Source organism: Pleurodeles waltl, chromosome 1_1, assembly GCF_031143425.1.
Source record: "Pleurodeles waltl isolate 20211129_DDA chromosome 1_1, aPleWal1.hap1.20221129, whole genome shotgun sequence".
Classification (NCBI taxonomy): Eukaryota; Metazoa; Chordata; class Amphibia; order Caudata; family Salamandridae; genus Pleurodeles; species Pleurodeles waltl.
The window spans coordinates 15,442,206-15,464,140 of record NC_090436.1 but is presented as its reverse complement, the minus strand read 5'-3'; the positions used below and the strand labels follow the sequence as shown (position 1 = coordinate 15,464,140).

The window sequence follows — 21,935 nt, the reverse complement described above, 5'->3', positions numbered from 1 at the left end:
CACCTGCTTAGGGCCAGTAACTCCACCCCAACTAAACTGAATTATAGCTAAGGGAAGAAACTTAGTGGAGTTATGGACATCAATAATCTTATACTGTTGTCCAATGATGTGTTGTTCAGGAGGCACTAGGTTTTCAGTCACCAAAGTGAAACTGGCACCTGTGTCCCTGTAGGCCAAGGCCTCAACACAATTTATTGAAACTGTCTGCCTGTACTTATCCATTGTAAGGGGACAAGCAGCCAGTGTGGCAAGGCCAGTGCCACTAGGTGTGACAGAAACTGTCTTGGGACTTACTACCCCAGTTTCTACTATGGACCCATAAGTGAACCCAACTACACCCTTTGCTTGACTGTTGCCAGCAGTCCCACCACTAGTACCACTACTGCTAGGGGCACTAGAGCTTGATGTATTAGTGGTGGTAGGCTCAGGGGGTTTACCTGGACAGGACTTATCCCCTGGCCTATGGCCTCTATTTTTACACACAAAGCACCAAGGCTTTTTAATGTGTGCAGGTTGGGAAGAAGAGGAAGAATTTGTTTTATCCCCACCCTCTGAAGAGTGTTTAAGATTTGAAGTGGGATCTTTGGTTTTACCCTTATCCCCATGCTTATCTTGAGATTTTTCACCATCTTTCTTCTTATTGCCATCTTTGTCACACCCTGTATGAACTTTTCTGTTCACCCTTGTTCTGACCCATTTGTCTGCCTTCTTTCCCAATTCTTGGGGAGAGGTCAGATCAGAGTCTACCAGGTACTGGTGCAACAAATCAGACACACAATTATTAAGTATATTCTCTCTCAGGATTGTGTTATACAGGCTTTCATAATCAGTAACTTTACTGCCATGTAACCACCCCTCCAAGGCCTTCACTGAATGGTCAATGAAATCAACCCAGTCTTGTGAAGACTCCTTTTTGGTCTCTCTGAACTTTATCCTGTACTGTTCAGTGGTTAAGCCATAACCATCCAGGAGTGCATTCTTAAGAACTGTAAAATTATTAGCATCATTTTCTTTCACAGTAAGGAGCCTATCCCTACCTTTTCCACTAAATGATAGCCATAGGATAGCAGCCCACTGCCTTTGAGGGACATCCTGTACAACACAGGCCCTCTCAAGTGCAGCAAACCACTTGTTAATGTCATCCCCCTCCTTATAAGGGGGAACTATCTTGTGCAGATTCCTGGAATCATGCTCTTTTGCAGGATGACTATGGGGAATACTGCTGCTGCCACCATGGGTTTCTAAACCCAACTTCTGTCTTTCCTTCTCTAGTTCAAAAGACTGTCTATCCAAATCCAGCTGTTGCTTTTTAAGCTTCAGTCTGGTTTGTTCTACCCTCAACTTATTGAGTTCCCTCTCTAACATTCTGTCATCAGGGTTGGTGGGAGGGACATTCCTAGATACAGAGGTATGATGGGAATGAACAGAAGGAGACCTGTCCCTTACAGAAGCCACCCTAACAGCTTGGTTAACAGAAACATTACTACCAGTATGGTGAGAATAAATGCTTTTGCCATGATGTGAGACAACACTATTTGTATGGTGTGGCTCATCATCATTCCCAACTATGCTAGACTGTCTAGTAATGGGCAGGCTAGGAAGTTTCTTTCCTGAATCTTTTCCTGGGGGAGTCCCTGAATCAGATTGAGAACTATTAGGTACTTTTTCAACAGATGAGGCACCTATGGCCTTATCCTGTTCTCTAAGCATGTTAAGTAACAGTTCCAAGGAAGGATTCTTCCCTACACTCAAACCTCTCTCTATACAGAGACTCCTTGCTCTTTTCCAGCTAAGGTTGTCATATGCAAGTTTGGATAGATCAACATTTTGGCCTGTGCCAGACATTTTTTAGAGAGAGTTAAAGTGATAGTAAAAGAAAAAAAAGTTTGTCAGAGCTTTTAGAAAGACAGAGAAAAAAAACTTTTTAAACTTTTTAGAACTTTTTAGAAAGTTAGAAGTACTTTTCAGCACTTAGAAAAGAGTGAAAAGAGGAAATGCAAAACTTTTTGGCTATGTGTATATACACTGACCTTGTTTTGTATATTTTTCTCTTATGAAAAGTACAATGACAAGAGTGGTAAGTAGTCTCAAGCACTTATCCCACCACTGCACAACCAATGTAGGAGGCTGGACTGGCTTGTAGTGAGTACCAAGGGGTACTTGCACCTTGCACCAGGCCCAGTTATCCCTTATTAGTGTATAGGGTGTCTAGCAGTTTATTCTGATAGATAATGGTAGCTTAGCAGAGCAGCTTAGGCTGAACTAGGAGACGTGTGAAGCTACTACAGTACCACTTAGTGTCATATGCACAATATCATAAGAAAACACAATACACAGTTATACTAAAAATAAAGGTACTTTATTTTTATGACAATATGCCAAAGTATCTCAGAGTGTACCCTCAGTGAGAGGATAGGAAATATACACAAGATATATATACACAATAGCAAAAATATGCAGTATAGTCTTAGAAAACAGTGCAAACAATGTATAGTTACAATAGGATGCAATGGGGAAACATAGGGATAGGGGCAACACAAACCATATACTCCAAAAGTGGAATGCGAACCACGAATGGACCCCAAACCTATGTGACCTTGTAGAGGGTCGCTGGGACTATTAGAAAATAGTGAGAGTTAGAAAAATAACCCTCCCCAAGACCCTGAAAAGTGAGTGCAAAGTGCACTAAAGTTCCCCTAAGGACAAAATAGTCGTGTTAGAGGAATAATGCAGGAAAGACACAAACCAGCAATGCAACAACTGTGGATTTCCAATCTAGGGTACCTGTGGAACAAGGGGACCAAGTCCAAAAGTCACAAGCAAGTCGGAGATGGGCAGATGCCCAGGAAATGCCAGCTGCGGGTGCAAAGAAGCTTCGACTGGACAGAAGAAGCTGAGGTTTCTGCAGAAACGAAAAGGGCTAGAGACTTCTCCTTTGGTGGACGGTTCCCACTCGCCGTGGAGAGTCGTGCAGAAGTATTTTCCCGCCGACAGAACGCCAACAAGCCTTGCTAGCTTCAAATCATGCTTTTGGCGTTTTTGGACGCTGCTGGGGCCCAGTAGGGACCAGGAGGTCGCAAATTGTTCCTCAAGAGAGAGGGGACGTCGGTCAAGACAAAGAGCCCTCTCAGCAGCAGGTAGCACCCGGAGAAGTGCCAGAAACAGGCACTACAAGGATGCGTGAAACAGTGCTCACCCGAAGTTACACAAAGGAGTCCCACGTCGCCGGAGACCAACTTAGAACGTCGTGCAATGCAGGTTAGAGTGCCGTGGACCCAGGCTTGGCTGTGCACAAAGGATTTCCGCCGGAAGTGCACAGGGGCCGGAGTAGCTGCAAAATTTGCGGTTCCCAGCAATGCAGTCTGGCGTGAGGAGGCAAGGACTTACCTCCACCAAACTTGGACTGAAGAGTCACTGGACTGTGCCGGTCACTTGGACAGAGTTGCTGGATTCGAGGGACCTCGCTCGTCGTGCTGAGAGGAGACCCAAGGGACCGGTAATGCAGCTTTTTGGTGCCTGCGGTTGCAGGGGGAAGATTCCGTCGACCCACGGGAGATTTCTTCAGAGCTTTTAGTGCAGAGAGGAGGCAGACTACCCCCAGAGCATGCACCACCAGGAAAACAGTCGAGAAGGCGGCAGGATCAGCGTTACAGAGTTGCAGTAGTCGTCTTAGCTACTTTGTTGCAGTTTTGCAGGCTTCCAGCGCGGTCAGCAGTCGATTCCTTGGCAAAAGGTGAAGAGAGAGATGCAGAGGAACTCTGATGAGCTCTTGCATTCGTTATCTAAAGTTTCCCCAGAGACAGAGACCCTAAATAGCCAGAAAAGAGGGTTTGGCTACCTAGGAGAGAGGATAGGCTAGCAACACCTGAAGGAGCCTATCAGAAGGAGTCTCTGACGTCACCTGGTGGCACTGGCCACTCAGAGCAGTCCAGTGTGCCAGCAGCACCTCTGTTTCCAAGATGGCAGAGGTCTGGAGCACACTGGAGGAGCTCTGGACACCTCCCAGGGGAGGTGCAGGTCAGGGGAGTGGTCACTCCCCTTTACTTTGTCCAGCTTCGCGCCAGAGCAGGGCTAAGGGGTCCCTGAACCAGTCTAGACTGGCTTATGCAGACTTGGGCACATCTGTGCCCAAGAAAGCATTTCCAGAGGCTGGGGGAGGCTACTCCTCCCCTGCCTTCACACCATTTTCCAAAGGGAGAGGGTGTAACACCCTCTCTCAGAGGAAGTCCTTTGTTCTGCCATCCTGGGACAAGCCTGGCTTGACCCCAGGAGGGCAGAAATCTGTCTGAGGGGTTGGCAGCAGCAGCAGCTGCAGTGAAACCCCAGAAAAGGCAGTTTGGCTGTACCAGGGTCTGTGCTACAGACCACTGGGATCATGGGATTGTGCCAACTATGCCAGGATGGCATAGAGGGGGCAATTCCATGATCATAGACATGTTACATGGCCATATTCGGAGTTACCATTGTGAAGCTACATATAGGTAGTGACCTATATGTAGTGCACGCGTGTAATGGTGTCCCCGCACTCACAAAGTCCGGGGAATTGGCCCTGAACAATGTGGGGGCACCTTGGCTAGTGCCAGGGTGCCCTCACACTAAGTAACTTTGCACCTAACCTTTACTAGGTAAAGGTTAGACATATAGGTGACTTATAAGTTACTTAAGTGCAGTGTAAAATGGCTGTGAAATAACGTGGACGTTATTTCACTCAGGCAGCAGTGGCAGGCCCGTGTAAGAATTGTAAGACCTCCCTATGGGTGGCAAAAGAAATGCTGCAGCCCATAGGGATCTTCTGGAACCCCAATACCCTGGGTACCTTAGTACCATATACTAGGGAATTATAAGGGTGTTCCAATAAGCCAATGTAAATTGGTAAAATTGGTCACTAGCCTGTTAGTGACAATTTGTAAGAAATGAGAGAGCATAACCACTGAGGTTCTGGTTAGCAGAGCCTCAGTAAGACAGTTAGTCACTACACAGGTAACACAGTCAGGCACACTTATGAGCACTGGGGCCCTGGATACCAGGGTCCCAGTGACACATACAACTAAAACAACATATATACAGTGAAAAATGGGGGTAACATGCCAGGGAAGATGGTACTTTCCTACACAACCCCCCCCCCCAAACGAAGGACAATAAGACTAGCCATGACCTGATGAGTCTTCATTGTCTAAGTGGAAATATCTGGAGAGTCCATCTGCATTGGAGTGGCTACTCCCAGGTCTATGTTCCACTGTATAGTCCATTCCCTGTAGGGATATGGACCACCTCAACAATTTTGGATTTTCACCTTTCATTTGTTTTAGCGAAAGTAGAGGTTTGTGGTCTGTTTGAACAATGAAGTGAGTGCCAAACAGGTATGGCCTCAACTTCTCCAGAGCCCAGACCACAGCAAAGGCCTCCCTCTCTATGGCAGACCAACGCTTTTCTCTAGGGGTCAACCTCCTACTAATAAAAGCAACAGGTTGATCCTGGCCCTCAGAATTAAGTAGTGATAGGACTGCCCCTAATCCTAATTCAGATGCATCAGTTTGGACATAGAATTTTTTAGAGTAACAAGGGCTTTTCAGGACAGGTGCAGAGCACATGGCCTGCTTCAGCTCCTCAAAAGCTTTCTGACAGTTTGCTGTCCATAATACCTTTGTAGGCATCTTTTTTGAAGTGAGGTCATTAAGAGGGGCTACAATGGAGCCATAGTTCTTAATGAACCTCCTGTAATACCCAGTGAGGCCTAGGAAGGCTCTCACCTGAGTCTGTGTGGTAGGGGGAACCCAATCAATAATTGTTTGTTTCCCCTGTAGTGGTGCAATCTGTTCCCCACCAACAAGGTGTCCCAGATAAACCACCTTACCCTGCCCTATCTGGCACTTTGAAGCCTTGATAGTGAGGCCTGCCTTTTGCAGGGCCTCCAAAACTTTCCATAGGTGGACCAGGTGATCATCCCAGCTGGAGCTAAAGACAGCTATATCGTCCAGATATGCTGCACTGAAAGCTTCCAGCCCTTGCAGGACTGTGTTCACCAACCTCTGAAAAGTGGCAGGTGCATTCTTCAAACCAAAAGGCATTACAGTGAACTGGTAATGTCCTCCAATGGTTGAAAATGCAGTCTTAGGTTTAGCATCTTCTGATTATTTGATCTGCCAATACCCTGCAGTCAAATCAAAAGTGCTTAGATACTTGGCAGATGCCAGTGTATCTATGAGCTCATCTGCCCTGGGTATAGGGTGAGCATCAGTTTTGGTTACAAGGTTGAGACCTCTATAGTCTACACAAAACCGCATTTCCTTCTTTCCATCTTTGGAATGGGGTTTTGGTACAAGTACCACAGGAGAAGCCCATGGACTTTCAGAGTGCTCAACCACTCCTAGCTCTAACATTTTCTGGACTTCTTGCTTTATGCAGTCCCTGACATGGTCAGGCTGCCTATAGATCTTACTTTTGACAGGCAAGCTGTCTCCAGTATCTATAGTGTGCTCACACCAAGAAGTGGTACCTGGCACAGTAGAGAAGAGTTCAGAAAACTGACCCAGGAGATTTATGCAATGGTCTTTCTGCTCAGCAGTAAGACAATCAGCCAAAACTACACCTTCCACAAGAGCATCTTGTTCTGTGGAAGAGAAGAGATCAGGTAGAGGATCACTGTCTTCTTCCTGTCCCTCATCAGTTGCCATGAGCAGGGTGAGATCAGCCCTGTCATAGTAGGGTTTCAGGCGGTTGACATGGAGCACCCTAAGGGGACTCCTGGCAGTGCCTAAGTCAACTAAATAAGTGACTTCACCCTTTTTCTCAACAATTGTGTGGGGACCACTCCATTTATCTTGGAGCGCACTTGGGGCCACAGGCTCCAAGACCCACACTTTCTGTCCTGGTTGGTACTGTACCAAAACAGCCTTCTGATCATGCCATTGCTTCTGGAGCTCTTGGCTGGCCTGAAGGTTCTTACTGGCCTTTTTCATATACTCAGCCATCCTTGATCTTAGGCCAAGTACATAATCCACAATATCCTGCTTAGGAGCTTTTAAAGGTTGTTCCCAACCCTCCTTAACAAGTGTGAGTAAATGTAGGAGGCTGGACTGGCTTGTAGTGAGTACCAAGGGGTACTTGCACCTTGCACCAGGCCCAGTTATCCCTTATTAGTGTATAGGGTGTCTAGCAGCTTAGGCTGATAGATAATGGTAGCTTAGCAGAGCAGCTTAGGCTGAACTAGGAGACGTGTGAAGCTACTACAGTACCACTTAGTGTCATATGCACAATATCATAAGAAAACACAATACACAGTTATACTAAAAATAAAGGTACTTTATTTTTATGACAATATGCCAAAGTATCTTAGAGTGTACCCTCAGTGAGAGGATAGGAAATATACACAAGATATATATACACAATAGCAAAAATATGCAGTATAGTCTTAGAAAACAGTGCAAACAATGTATAGTTACAATAGGATGCAATGGGGAAACATAGGGAGAGGGGCAACACAAACCATATACTCCAAAAGTGGAATGCGAACCACGAATGGACCCCAAACCTATGTGACCTTGTAGAGGGTCGCTGGGACTATTAGAAAATAGTGAGACTTAGAAAAATAACCCTCCCCAAGACCCTGAAAAGTGAGTGCAAAGTGCACTAAAGTTCCCCTAAGGACAAAGAAGTTGTGTTAGAGGAATAATGCAGGAAAGACACAAACCAGCAATGCAACAACTGTGGATTTCCAATCTAGGGTACCTGTGGAACAAGGGGACTAAGTCCAAAAGTCACAAGCAAGTCGGAGATGGGCAGATGCCCAGGAAATGCCAGCTGCGGGTGCAGAGAAGCTTCTACTGGACAGAAGAAGCTGAGGTTTGTGCAGGAACGAAAAGGGCTAGAGAATTCCCCTTTGGTGGACGGATTCCACTCGCCTTGGAGAGTCGTGCAGAAGTGTTTTCCCGCCAAAAGAACGCCAACAAGCCTTGCTAGTCGCAAATCGTGCGTTTGGCGTTTTTGGACGCTGCTGGGGCCCAGGAGGGACCAGGAGGTCCCAAATTGGACCTGAAGAGAGAAGGGACGTCGAGCAAGACAAAGAGCCCTCACTGAAGCAGGTAGCTCCCGGAGAAGTGCCAGAAACAGGCACTACAAGGATGCGTGAAACGGTGCTCGCCGAAGTTGCACAAAGGAGTCCCACGTCGCCGGAGACCAACTTAGAAAGTCGTGCAATGCAGGTTAGAGTGCCGTGGACCCAGGCTTGGCTGTGCACAAAGGATTTCCGCCGGAAGTGCACAGGGGCCGGAGTAGCTGCAAAGTCGCGGTTCCCAGCAATGCAGCCCAGTGAGGTGAGGCAAGGACTTACCTCCACCAAACTTGGACTGAAGAGTCACTGGACTGTGGGGGTCACTTGGACAGAGTTGCTGGATTCGAGGGACTTCGCTCGTCGTGCTGAGAGGAGACCCAAGGGACCGGTAATGCAGCTTTTTGGTGCCTGCGGTTGCAGGGGGAAGATTCCGTCGACCCACGGGAGATTTCTTCGGAGCTTCTGGTGCAGAGAGGAGGCAGGCTACCCCCACATCATGCACAAGCAGGAAAACAGTCGAGAAGGCGGCAGGATCAGCGTTACAGAGTTGCAGTAGTCGTCTTTGCTACTATGTTGCAGGTTTGCAGGCTTCCAGCGCGGTCAGCAGTCGATTCCTTATCAGAAGGTGAAGAGGGAGATGCAGAGGAACTCGGATGAGCTCTTGCATTCGTTATCTGAGGTTTCCTCAGAGACAGAGACCCTAAATAGCCAGAAAAGAGGGTTTGGCTACCTAGGAGAGAGGATAGGCTAGCAACACCTGAAGGAGCCTATCACAAGGAGTCTCTGACGTCACCTGGTGGCACTGGCCACTCAGAGCAGTCCAGTGTGCCAGCAGCACCTCTGTTTCCAAGATGGCAGAGGTCTGGAGCACACTGGAGGAGCTCTGGACACCTCCCAGGGGAGGTGCAGGTCAGGGGAGTGGTCACTCCCCTTTCCTTTGTCCAGTTTCGCACCAGAGCAGGGGCTAAGGGGTCCCTGAACCGGTGTAGACTGGCTTATGCAGAATTGGGCACATCTGTGCCCAACAAAGCATTTCCAGAGGCTGGGGGAGGCTACTCTTCCCCTGCCTTCACACCATTTTCCAAAGGGAGAGGGTGTCACACCCTCTCTCAGAGGAAGTTCTTTGTTCTGCCATCCTGGGCCAGGCCTGGCTGGACCCCAGGAGGGCAGCTGCCTGTCTGAGGGGTTGGCAGCAGCAGCAGCTGCAGTGAAACCCCAGTAAGGGCAGTTTGGCAGTACCAGGGTCTGTGCTACAGACCACTGGGATCATGGGATTGTGCCAACCATGCCAGGATGGCATAGAGGGGGCAATTCCATGATCATAGACATGTTACATGGCCATATTCGGAGTTACCATTGTGAAGCTACATATAGGTAGTGACCTATATGTAGTGCACGTGTGTAATGGTGTCCCCGCACTCACAAAGTTCAGGGAATTGGCTCTGAACAATGTGGGGGCACCTTGGCTAGTGCCAGGGTGCCCTCACACTAAGTAACTTTGCACCTAACCTTTACCAGGTAAAGGTTAGACATATAGGTGACTTATAAGTTACTTAAGTGCAGTGTAAAATGGCTGTGAAATAACGTGGACGTTATTTCACTCAGGCTGCAGTGGCAGGCCTGTGTAAGATTTGTCAGAGCTCCCTATGGGTGGCAAAAGAAATGCTGCAGCCCATAGGGATCTCCTGGAACCCCAATACCCTGGGTACCTCAGTACCATATACTAGGGAATTATAAGGGTATTCCAGTAAGCCAATGTAAATTGGTAAAAATGGTCACTAGCCTGTTAGTGACAATTTGGAAAGAAATGAGAGAGCATAACCACTGAGGTTCTGATTAGCAGAGCCTCAGTGAGACAGTTAGTCACTACACAGGTAACACATTCAGGCACACTTATGAGCACTGGGGCCCTGGGTTACCAGGGTCCCAGTGACACATACAACTAAAACAACATATATACAGTGAAAAATGGGGGTAACATGCCAGGCAAGATGGTACTTTCCTACACAACCCCCCCCCAAACGAAGGACAATAAGACTAGCCATGACCTGATGAGTCTTCATTGTCTAAGTGGAAATATCTGGAGAGTCCATCTGCATTGGAGTGGCTACTCCCAGGTCTATGTTCCACTGTATAGTCCATTCCCTGTAGGGATATGGACCACCTCAACAATTTAGGATTTTCACCTTTCATTTGTTTTAGCCAAAGTAGAGGTTTGTGGTCTGTCTGAACAATGAAGTGAGTGCCAAACAGGTATGGCCTCAACTTCTTCAGAGCCCAGACCACAGCAAAGGCCTCCCTCTCAATGGCAGACCAACGCTTTTCTCTAGGGGTCAACCTCCTACTAATAAAAGCAACAGGTTGATCCTGGCCCTCAGAATTAAGTTGTGATAGGACTGCCCCTACTCCTAATTCAGATGCATCAGTTTGGACATAGAATTTTTTAGAGTAACAAGGGCTTTTCAGGACAGGTGCAGAGCACATGACCTGCTTCAGCTCCTCAAAAGCTTTCTGACAGTTTGCTGTCCATAATACCTTTTTAGGCATTTTCTTGGATGTGAGGTCATTAAGAGGGGCTGCAATGGAGCCATAGTTCTTAATGAACCTCCTGTAGTACCCAGTGAGGCCTAGGAAGGCTCTCACCTGAGTCTGAGTGGTAGGGGGAACCCAATCAATAATTGTTTGGATTTTCCCCTGAAGTGGTGCAATCTGTTCCCCACCAACAAGGTGTCCCAGATAAACCACCTTACCCTGCCCTATCTGGCACTTTGAAGCCTTGATAGTGAGGCCTGCTTTTTGCAGGGCCTCCAAAACTTTCCATAGGTGGACCAGGTGATCATCCCAGCTGGAGCTAAAGACAGCTATATCGTCCAAATATGCTGCACTGAAAGCTTCCAGCCCTTCCAGGACTGTGTTCACCAACCTCTGAAAAGTGGCAGGTGCATTTTTCAAACCAAAAGGCATTACAGTAAACTGGTAATGTCCTCCAATGGTAGAAAATGCAGTCTTAGATTTAGCATCTTCTGATAATTTGATCTGCCAATACCCTGCAGTCAAATCAAAAGTGCTTAGATACTTGGCAGATGCCAGTGTATCTATAAGCTCATCTGCCCTGGGTATAGGGTGAGCATCAGTTTTGGTTACCAAGTTGAGACCTCTATAGTCTACACAAAACCGCATTTCCTTCTTTCCATCTTTAGAATTGGGTTTTGGTACCAGTACCACAGGAGAAGCCCATGGACTGTCAGAGTGCTCAACCACTCCTAGTTCCAACATTTTCTGAACTTCTTGCTTTATGCAGTCCCTGACATGGTCAGGCTGCCTATAGATCTTACTTTTGACAGGTAAACTGTCTCCAGTATCTATAGTGTGCTCACACCAAGAAGTGGTGCCTGGCACAGTAGAGAAGAGTTCTGAAAATTGTCCTAGGAGATTTATGCAATGGTCTTTCTGCTCAGCAGTAAGACTATCTGCCAAAACTACACCTTCCACAAGAGCATCTTGTTCTGTGGAAGAGAAGAGATCAGGTAGAGGATCACTGTCTTCTTCCTGTCCCTCATCAGTTGCCATGAGCAGGGTGAGATCAGCCCTGTCATAGTAGGGTTTCAGGCGGTTGACATGGAGCACCCTAAGGGGACTCCTGGCAGTGCCTAAGTCAACTAAATAGGTGACTTCTCCCTTCTTTTCAACAATTGTGTGGGGACCACTCCATTTATCTTGGAGTGCTCTTGGGGCCACAGGCTCCAAGACCCACACTTTCTGCCCTGGTTGGTACTGAACCAAAACAGCCTTCTGATCATGCCATTGCTTCTGGAGCTCTTGGCTGGCCTGAAGGTTTTTACTGGCCTTTTTCATGTACTCAGCCATCCTTGATCTGAGGCCAAGTACATAATCCACAATATCCTGCTTAGGAGCTTTTAAAGGTTGTTCCCAACCCTCCTTTACAAGTGTGAGTGGACCCCTAACAGGGTGTCCAAAAGGAAGTTCAAAGGGGCTGAAGCCCACTCCTTTCTGGGGTACCTCCCTGTAGGCAAAAAGGAGGCATGGTAGAAGGATATCCCATCTCCTGCGGAGTTTTATAGGGAGACCCATAATCATGCCTTTGAGAGTTTTATTAAATCTCTCCACCAGTCCATTTGTTTGTGGATGATAGGGTGTTGTGAACTTGTACGTTACACCACACTCCTTCCACATGGCCTTTAAGTATGCAGACATGAAATTGCTTCCCCTGTCTGATACCACTTCCTTTGGGAAGCCCACCCTGGAAAATATTCCCAGGAGGGCCTTTGCCACTGCAGGTGCTGTAGTGGTCCTTAAAGGAATAGCTTCAGGATATCTTGTGGCATGGTCCACTACCACCAAGATAAACCTATTGCCTGAAGCAGTAGGAGGGTCAAGGGGGCCAACTATGTCAACCCCTACCCTTTCAAAGGGAACCCCAACCACAGGCAGTGGAATAAGGGATGCCTTTGGGGTGCCACCTGTCTTGCCACTGGCTTGACAGGTTTCACAGGACTTACAAAATTCCTTTGTGTCCTCAGACATCCTAGGCCAATGAAACAATGGAACCAATCTGTCCCAAGTTTTCATTTGACCCAGGTGCCCAGCTAGGGGAATGTCATGTGCCAGTGTTAGGAGGAACTTTCTGTACTCCTGAGGAATCACTAATCTCCTGGCAGCTCCAGGTTTAGGATCCCTATGCTCAGTGTACAAGAGGTTGTCCTCCCAGTAAACTCTGTGAGAGTCACTGACATCCCCATTAGCCTGTTTGACAGCTTGCTGTCTGAGACCCTCTAATGTGGGACAGGTTTGCTGTGCCACACTCAGCTCCTCTCTGGCAGGCCCCCCTTCACCCAAAAGCTCAGCAGTGTCTGCTTCCAGCTCCTCTGGTGTAGGTTCTGCACAGGGAGGGAATTCTTCTTCCTCAGATGTAGAATCCACTGTAGAGGGAGGGATAGTAGGAAGTGGTTTGCTTCTACTAGCCCTAGCTTTAGGGAGCACTTGGTCCATTGTTCCAGGATCCAAGCTTCCCTGTCCTTTTTGCTTTTTGGCCTGAGCCCTTGTCAAAGCAAAAATATGCCCTGGGATGCCCAGCATTGCTGCATGGGCCTCCAACTCCACATCTGACCAAGCTGATGTCTCCAAATCATTCCCTAATAGACAGTCTACAGGTAAATCTGAAGCTACCACAACTTTCTTTGGACCAGTTACCCCCCCCCCAGTTGAGATTTACAACAGCCATAGGGTGGCTTTGTGTTATGTTGTGAGCATCGGTTACTTGGTACTGGTGTCCAAGTATGTGTTGTTCAGGGTGCACCAGTTTCTCAATCACCATTGTGACACTGGCACCTGTGTCCCTGTAGGCCTGGACCTCAACACCATTTATTAGGGTTAGTTGCTTGTACTTCTCCAAGTTATGGGGCCAAGCAACCAAAGTGGCTAAATCAATAGCCCCTTCAGAGACTAAAGTAGCCTCTGTGGTCTCCCTAATCAGACCAACCCCAACTAAATTACCAAAAGTGAGCCCAGCTACTCCCTTGGATTGGCTATTAGTAGGTTTGCTCCCACCACCACTGCTATTAGTAGGGACACTAGGTGTAGCAGTAGGGGTTGTAGTGGTAGGAGCAGTGGTGCCTTTCTTTGGACAACTGGGATCTGTTGTCCAATGGCCTTTTATTTTACATAAATAGCACCATGGTTTCTTTTCCTTGTTCTGATTAAAGGAGGATTTGGACCCACCACCCCCACCAGAGTGTTTTTGTGGGCCTGATGAAGACTCATTTTTAGATTTGTCCCCACCCTTGTCAGAAGACTTACCATCCTTCTTTTTGTTGCCATCTTTGTCACCCCCTGTATGAACTTTTCTGTTCACTCTTGTTCTGACCCATTTGTCTGCCTTCTTTCCCAATTCTTGGGGAGAGGTCAGATCAGAGTCCACCAAGTACTGGTGCAACAAATCAGACACACAATTATTAAGAATATGCTCTCTCAGGATCAAGTTATACAGGCTGTCATAATCAGTAACTTTACTGCCATGTAACCACCCCTCCAAGGCCTTCACTGAATGGTCAATAAAATCAACCCAGTCTTGTGAAGACTCCTTTTTGGTCTCTCTGAACTTTATCCTGTACTGTTCAGTGGTTAAGCCATAACCATCCAGGAGTGCATTCTTAAGAACTTGGAAATTATTAGCATCATTTTCTTTCACAGTAAGGAGCCTATCCCTACCTTTTCCACTAAATGATAGCCATAGGATAGCAGCCCACTGCCTTTGAGGGACATCCTGTACAACACAGGCCCTCTCAAGTGCAGCAAACCACTTGTTAATGTCATCCCCCTCCTTATAAGGGGGAACTATCTTGTGCAGATTCCTGGAATCATGCTCTTTTGCAGGATGACTATGGGGAATACTGCTGCTGCCACCATGGGTATCTAAACCCAACTTCTGTCTTTCCTTCTCTAATTCAAAAGACTGTCTATCCAAATCCAGCTGTTGCTTTTTAAGCTTCAGTCTGGTTTGTTCCACCCTCAACTTATTGAGTTCCCTCTCTAACATTCTGTCATCAGGGTTGGTGGGAGGGACATTTCTAGAAACAGAGCTATGATGGGAATGAACAGAAGGAGACCTGTCCCTTACAGAAGCCACCCTAACAGCTTGGTTTACAGAAACATTACTACCAGTATGGTGAGAATAAATGCTTTTGCTATGATGTGAGACAACACTATTTATTTGGTGTGGCTCATCATCATTACCATCTATGCTAGATTGTCTAGTAATGGGCAGGCTAGGAAGTTTATTTCCTGAATCTTTTCCTGGGGGAGTCCCTGAATCAGATTGAGAACTATTAGGTACTTTTTCAACAGATGGGGCACCTATGGCCTTATCCTGTTCTCTAAGCATGTTAAGTAACAGTTCCAAGGAAGGATTCTTCCCTACACTCAAACGTCTCTCTATACAGAGACTCCTTGCTCTTTTCCAGCTAAGGTTGTCATATGCAAGTTTGGACAGATCAACACTTTGGCCTGTGCCAGACATTTTTTTGAGAGAGTTCAAGTGATAGAAAAAGAGAAAAAAGTTTTCAGAACTTTTTGGAAAGACAGAAAAAACTTTTTAAACTTTTAAGAACTTTTTGAAAGTTTAGAAGTACTTTTCAGCACTTAGAAAAGAGTGAAAAGAGGAAATGCAAAACTTTTTGGCTATGTGTATATACACTGACCTTGTTTTGTATATTTTTCTCTTATGAAAAGTACAATGACAAGAGTGGTAAGTAGTCTCAAGCACTTATCCCACCACTGCACAACCAATGTAGGAGGCTGGACTGGCTTGTACTGAGTACCAAGGGGTACTTGCACCTTGCACCAGGCCCAGTTATCCCTTATTAGTGTATAGGGTGTCTAGCAGCTTAGGCTGATAGATAATGGTAGCTTAGCAGAGCAGCTTAGGCTGAACTAGGAGACGTGTGAAGCTACTACAGTACCACTTAGTGTCATATGCACAATATCATAAGAAAACACAATACACAGTTATACTAAAAATAAAGGTACTTTATTTTTATGACAATATGCCAAAGTATCTTAGAGTGTACCCTCAGTGAGAGGATAGGAAATATACACAAGATATATATACACAATAGCAAAAATATGCAGTATAGTCTTAGAAAACAGTGCAAACAATGTATAGTTACAATAGGATGCAATGGGGAAACATAGGGATAGGGGCAACACAAACCATATACTCCAAAAGTGGAATGCGAACCACGAATGGACCCCAAACCTATGTGACCTTGTAGAGGGTCGCTGGGACTATTAGAAAATAGTGAGAGTTAGAAAAATAACCCTCCCCAAGACCCTGAAAAGTGAGTGCAAAGTGCACTAAAGTTCCCCTAAGGACAAAGAAGTCGTGTTAGAGGAATAATGCAGGAAAGACACAAACCAGCAATGCAACAACTGTGGATTTCCAATCTAGGGTACCTGTGGAACAAGGGGACCAGGTCCAAAAGTCACAAGCAAGTCGGAGATGGGCAGATGCCCAGGAAATGCCAGCTGCGGGTGCAAAGAAGCTTCTACTGGACAGAAGAAGCTGAGGTTTCTGCAGGAACGAAAAGGGCTAGAGACTTCCCCTTTGGTGGACGGATCCGCCTCGCCTTGGAGAGTCGTTGTAGGAAAGTACCATCTTGCCTGGCATGTTACCCCCATTTTTCACTGTATATATGTTGTTTTAGCTGTATGTGTCACTGGGACCCTGGTAACCCAGGGCCCCAGTGCTCATAAGTGTGCCTGAATGTGTTACCTGTGTAGTGACTAACTGTCTCACTGAGGCTCTGCTAATCAGAACCTCAGTGGTTATGCTCTCTCATTTCTTTCCAAATTGTCACTGACAGGCTAGTGACCATTTTTACCAATTTACATTGGCTTACTGGAACACCCTTATAATTCCCTAGTATATGGTACTGAGGTACCCAGGGTATTGGGGTTCCAGGAGATCTCTATGGGCTGCAGCATTTCTTTTGCCACCCATAGGGAGCTCTGACAATTCTTACACAGGCCTGCCACTGCAGCCTGAGTGAAATAACGTCCACGTTATTTCACAGCCATTTTACACTGCACTTAAGTAACTTATAAGTCACCTATATGTCTAACCTTTACCTGGTAAAGGTTAGGTGCAAAGTTACTTAGTGTGAGGGCACCCTGGCACTAGCCAAGGTGCCCCCACATTGTTCAGAGCCAATTCACTGAACTTTGTGAGTGCGGGGACACCATTACACGCGTGCACTACATATAGGTCACTACCTATATGTGGCTTCACCATGGTAACTCCGAATATGGCCATGTAACATGTCTATGATCATGGAATTGCCCCCTCTATGCCATCCTGGCATTGTTGGTACAATTCCATGATCCCAGTGGTCTGTAGCACAGACCCTGGTACTGCCAGACTGCCCTTCCTGGGGTTTCTCTGCAGCTGCTGCTGCTGCCAACCCCTCAGACAGGCAGCTGCCCTCCTGGGGTCCAGCCAGGCCTGGCCCAGGATGGCAGAACAAAGAACTTCCTCTGAGAGAGGGTGTGACACCCTCTCCCTTTGGAAAATGGTGTGAAGGCAGGGGAGGAGTAGCCTCCCCCAGCCTCTGGAAATGCTTTGTTGGGCACAGATGTGCCCAATTCTGCATAAGCCAGTCTACACCGGTTCAGGGACCCCTTAGCCCCTGCTCTGGCGCGAAACTGGACAAAGGAAAGGGGAGTGACCACTCCCCTGACCTGCACCTCCCCTGGGAGGTGTCCAGAGCTCCTCCAGTGTGCTCCAGACCTCTGCCATCTTGGAAACAGAGGTGCTGCTGGCACACTGGACTGCTCTGAGTGGCCAGTGCCACCAGGTGACGTCAGAGACTCCTTGTGATAGGCTCCTTCAGGTGTTAGTAGCCTTTCCTCTCTCCTAGGTAGCCAAACCCTCTTTTCTGGCTATTTAGGGTCTCTGTCTCTGGGGAAACTTCAGATAACGAATGCATGAGCTCAGCCGAGTTCCTCTGCATCTCCCTCTTCACCTTCTGATAAGGAATCGACCGCTGACCGCGCTGGAAGCCTGCAAACCTGCAACATATTAGCAAAGACGACTACTGCAACTCTGTAACGCTGATCCTGCCGCCTTCTCGACTGTTTTCCTGCTTGTGCATGCTGTGGGGGTAGTCTGCCTCCTCTCTGCACCAGAAGCTCCGAAGAAATCTCCCGTGGGTCGACGGAATCTTCCCCCTGCAACCGCAGGCACCAAAAAGCTGCATTACCGGTCCCTTGGGTCTCCTCTCAGCACGACGAGCGAGGTCCCTCGAATCCAGCGACACCGTCCAAGTGACCCCCACAGTCCAGTGACTCTTCAGCCCAAGTTTGGTGGAGGTAAGTCCTTGCCTCACCTCGCTGGGCTGCATTGCTGGGAACCGCGACTTTGCAGCTCCTCCGGCCCCTGTGCACTTCCGGCGGAAATCCTTTGTGCACAGCCAAGCCTGGGTCCACGGCACTCTAACCTGCATTGCACGACTTTCTAAGTTGGTCTCCGGCGACGTGGGACTCCTTTGTGCAACTTCGGCGAGCACCGTTTCATGCATCCTCGTAGTGCCTGTTTCTGGCTCTTCTCCGGGGGCTACCTGCTTCAGTGAGGGCTCTTTGTCTTGCTCGACGGCCCCTCTCTCAGCAAGTCCAATTTGCGACCTCCTGGTCCCTCCTGGGCCCCAGCAGCGTCCAAAAACGCCAAACGCACGATTTGCGTGTAGCAAGGCTTGTTGGCGTCCATCCGGGGGGAAAACACTTCTGCACGACTTTCCAAGGCGTGGGGGATCCATCCTCCAAAGGGGAAGTCTCTAGCCCTTGTCGTTCCTGCAGTATTCACAGTTCTTCAGCCTAGTAAGAGCTTCTTTGCACCAACCGCTGGCATTTCTTGGGCATCTGCCCATCTCCGAGCTGCTTGTGACTTTTGGACTTGGTCCCCTTGTTCCACAGGTACCCTCAGTCAGGAATCCATCGTTGTTGCATTGCTGATTTGTGTTTTCCTTGCATTTTCCCTCTAACACGACTATTTTGTCCTTAGGGGAACTTTAGTGCACTTTGCACTCACTTTTCAGGGTCTTGGGGAGGGTTATTTTTCTAACTCTCACTATTTTCTAATAGTCCCAGCGACCCTCTACAAGGTCACATAGGTTTGGGGTCCATTCGTGGTTCGCATTCCACTTCTGGAGTATATGGTTTGTGTTGCCCCTATCCCTATGTTTCCCCATTGCATCCTATTGTAACTATACATTGTTTGCACTGTTTTCTAAGACTATACTGCATATTTTTGCTATTGTGTATATATATCTTGTGTATATTTCCTATCCTCTCACTGAGGGTACACTCTAAGATACTTTGGCATATTGTCATAAAAATAAAGTACCTTTATTTTTAGTATAACTGTGTATTGTGTTTTCTTATGATATTGTGCATATGACACTAAGTGGTACTGTAGTAGCTTCACACGTCTCCTAGTTCAGCCTAAGCTGCTCTGCTAAGCTACCATTATCTATCAGCCTAAGCTGCTAGACACCCTATACACTAATAAGGGATAACTGGGCCTGGTGCAAGGTGCAAGTACCCCTTGGTACTCACTACAAGCCAGTCCAGCCTCCTACAGTCGTGCAGAAGTGTTTTCCCGCCGGAAGGACGCCAACAAGCCTTGCTACACGCAAATCGTGCGTTTGGCGTTTTTGGACGCTGCTGGGGCCCAGGAGGGACCAGGAGGTCGCAAATTGGACCTGAAGAGAGAGGGGACGTCGAGCAAGACAAAGAGCCCTCACTGAAGCAGGTAGCACCCGGAGAAGTGCCAGAAACAGGCACTACGAGGATGCGTGAAACGGTGCTCGCCGAAGTTGCACAAAGGAGTCCCACGTCGCCGGAGACCAACTTAGAAAGTCGTGCAATGCAGGTTAGAGTGCCGTGGACCCAGGCTTGGCTGTGCACAAAGGATTTCCGCCGGAAGTGCACAGGGGCCGGAGTAGCTGCAAAGTCGCGGTTCCCAGCAATGCAGCCCAGCGAGGTGAGGCAAGGACTTACCTCCACCAAACTTGGGCTGAAGAGTCACTGGACTGTGGGGGTCACTTGGACAGCGTCGCTGGATTCGAGGGACCTCGCTCGTCGTGCTGAGAGGAGACCCAAGGGACCGGTAATGCAGCTTTTTGGTGCCTGCGGTTGCAGGGGGAAGATTCCGTCGACCCACGGGAGATTTCTTCAAAGCTTCTGGTGCAGAGAGGAGGCAGGCTACCCCCACAGCATGCACAAGCAGGAAAACAGTCGAGAAGGCGGCAGGATCAGCGTTACAGAGTTGCAGTAGTCGTCTTTGCTACTATGTTGCAGGTTTGCAGGCTTCCAGCGCGGTGAGCGGTCGTTTCCTTATCAGAAGGTGAAGAGAGAGATGCAGAGGAACTCGGCTGAGCTCATGCATTCGTTATCTAAAGTTTCCCCAGAGACAGAGACCCTAAATAGCCAGAAAAGAGGGTTTGGCTACCTAGGAGAGAGGAAAGGCTACTAACACCTGAAGGAGCCTATCAGCAGGAGTCTCTGACATCACCTGGTGGCACTGGCCACTCAGAGCAGTCCAGTGTGCCAGCAGCACCTCTGTTTCCAAGATGGCAGAGGTCTGGAGCACACTGGAGGAGCTCTGGACACCTCCCAGGGGAGGTGCAGGTCAGGGGAGTGGTCACTCCCCTTTCCTTTGTCCAGTTTCGCGCCAGAGCAGGGGCTAAGGGGTCCCTGAACCGGTGTAGACTGGCTTATGCAGAATTGGGCACATCTGTGCCCAACAAAGCATTTCCAGAGGCTGGGGGAGGCTACTCCTCCCCTGCCTTCACACCATTTTCCAAAAGGAGAGGGTGTCACACCCTCTCTCAGAGGAAGTTCTTTGTTCTGCCATCCTGGGCCAGGCCTGGCTGGACCCCAGGAGGGCAGCTGCCTGTCTGAGGGGTTGGCAGCAGCAGCAGCTGCAGTGAAACCCCAGGAAGGGCAGTCTGGCAGTACCAGGGTCTGTGCTACAGACCACTGGGATCATGGGATTGTGCCAACTATGCCAGGATGGCATAGAGGGGGCAATTCCATGATCATAGACATGTTACATGGCCATATTCGGAGTTACCATGGTGAAGCTACATATAGGTAGTGACCTATATGTAGTGCACGCGTGTAATGGTGTCCCCGCACTCACAAAGTTCAGTGAATTGGCTCTGAACAATGTGGGGGCATCTTGGCTAGTTCCAGGGTGCCCTCACACTAAGTAACTTTGCACCTAACCTTTACCAGGTAAAGGTTAGACATATAGGTGACTTATAAGTTACTTAAGTGCAGTGTAAAATGGCTGTGAAATAACGTGGACGTTATTTCACTCAGGCTGCAGTGGCAGGCCTGTGTAAGAATTGTCAGAGCTCCCTATGGGTGGCAAAAGAAATGCTGCAGCCCCTAGGGATCTCCTGGAACCCCAATACCCTGGGTACCTCAGTACCATATACTAGGGAATTATAAGGGTGTTCCAGTAAGCCAATGTAAATTGGTAAAAATGGTCACTAGCCTGTCAGTGACAATTTGAAAGTAATGAGAGAGCATAACCACTGAGGTTCTGGTTAGCAGAGCCTCAGTGAGACAGTTAGGCACCACACAGGGAACATATACATGCACACCTATGAGCACTGGGGCCCTGTGTGACAGGGTCCCAGTGACACATACATATAGGCCACAAACCTATGAGCACTGGGGTCCTGACCAGCAGGATCCCAGTGACACATAACAACCATACTGAAAACATGGTGTTTTCACTATGAGCACTGAGGCCTGGCTATCAGGATCCCAGTGAGACAGTGAAAACAGTGACAAACACCCTGACATACACTCACAAACAGGCCAAAAGTGGGGGTAACAAGGCTAGAAAGAGGCTACCTTCTCACACAACCCCCCCCCAAACGAAGGACAACAAGGCTAACCTTGGCCAGTTGAGACTTTATTGTCTAAGTGGTGATAAGTAGAGAGTAGCTCTGCAATAGACTGGTTACTCCCTTTATCATCCACTATATGGTTGCTTCCCTGTGGGGATGTAAACCACCCTGTTTGAAGTTTTTTAGCTAAGCAACAATGTGAAGATGTATTTTCAGAGTTTCTATCAGTAAGTTTTAGTTTAGAGCAGTGGGAATTGTCCACTGAACCTATTTGTAGTGATGGAAATGCCAGACAGGGATGCTGTCTCAGAAAAGCCATAGCTGGGCAAAAACTTTGTCCATCTGGCTGGAAGAGAGAACAGGGATGCTGTTTCTCTTGAGTTGGAGCAGGGCAGGGATGCTGTCCTATCAGCTCCACACTAGGGCAGGGATGCTGTCCTAAGTGTTGT

General features: G+C 47.9%; 1 protein-coding gene across 1 annotated transcript in view; it reads right to left on the bottom strand.

Moving 5' to 3' along the window:
* Positions 1-21,935, bottom strand: part of LOC138288056 (nucleophosmin-like) — a 248,665-nt gene that overhangs the window by 71,029 nt on the left and 155,701 nt on the right. The window lies entirely within an intron of this gene.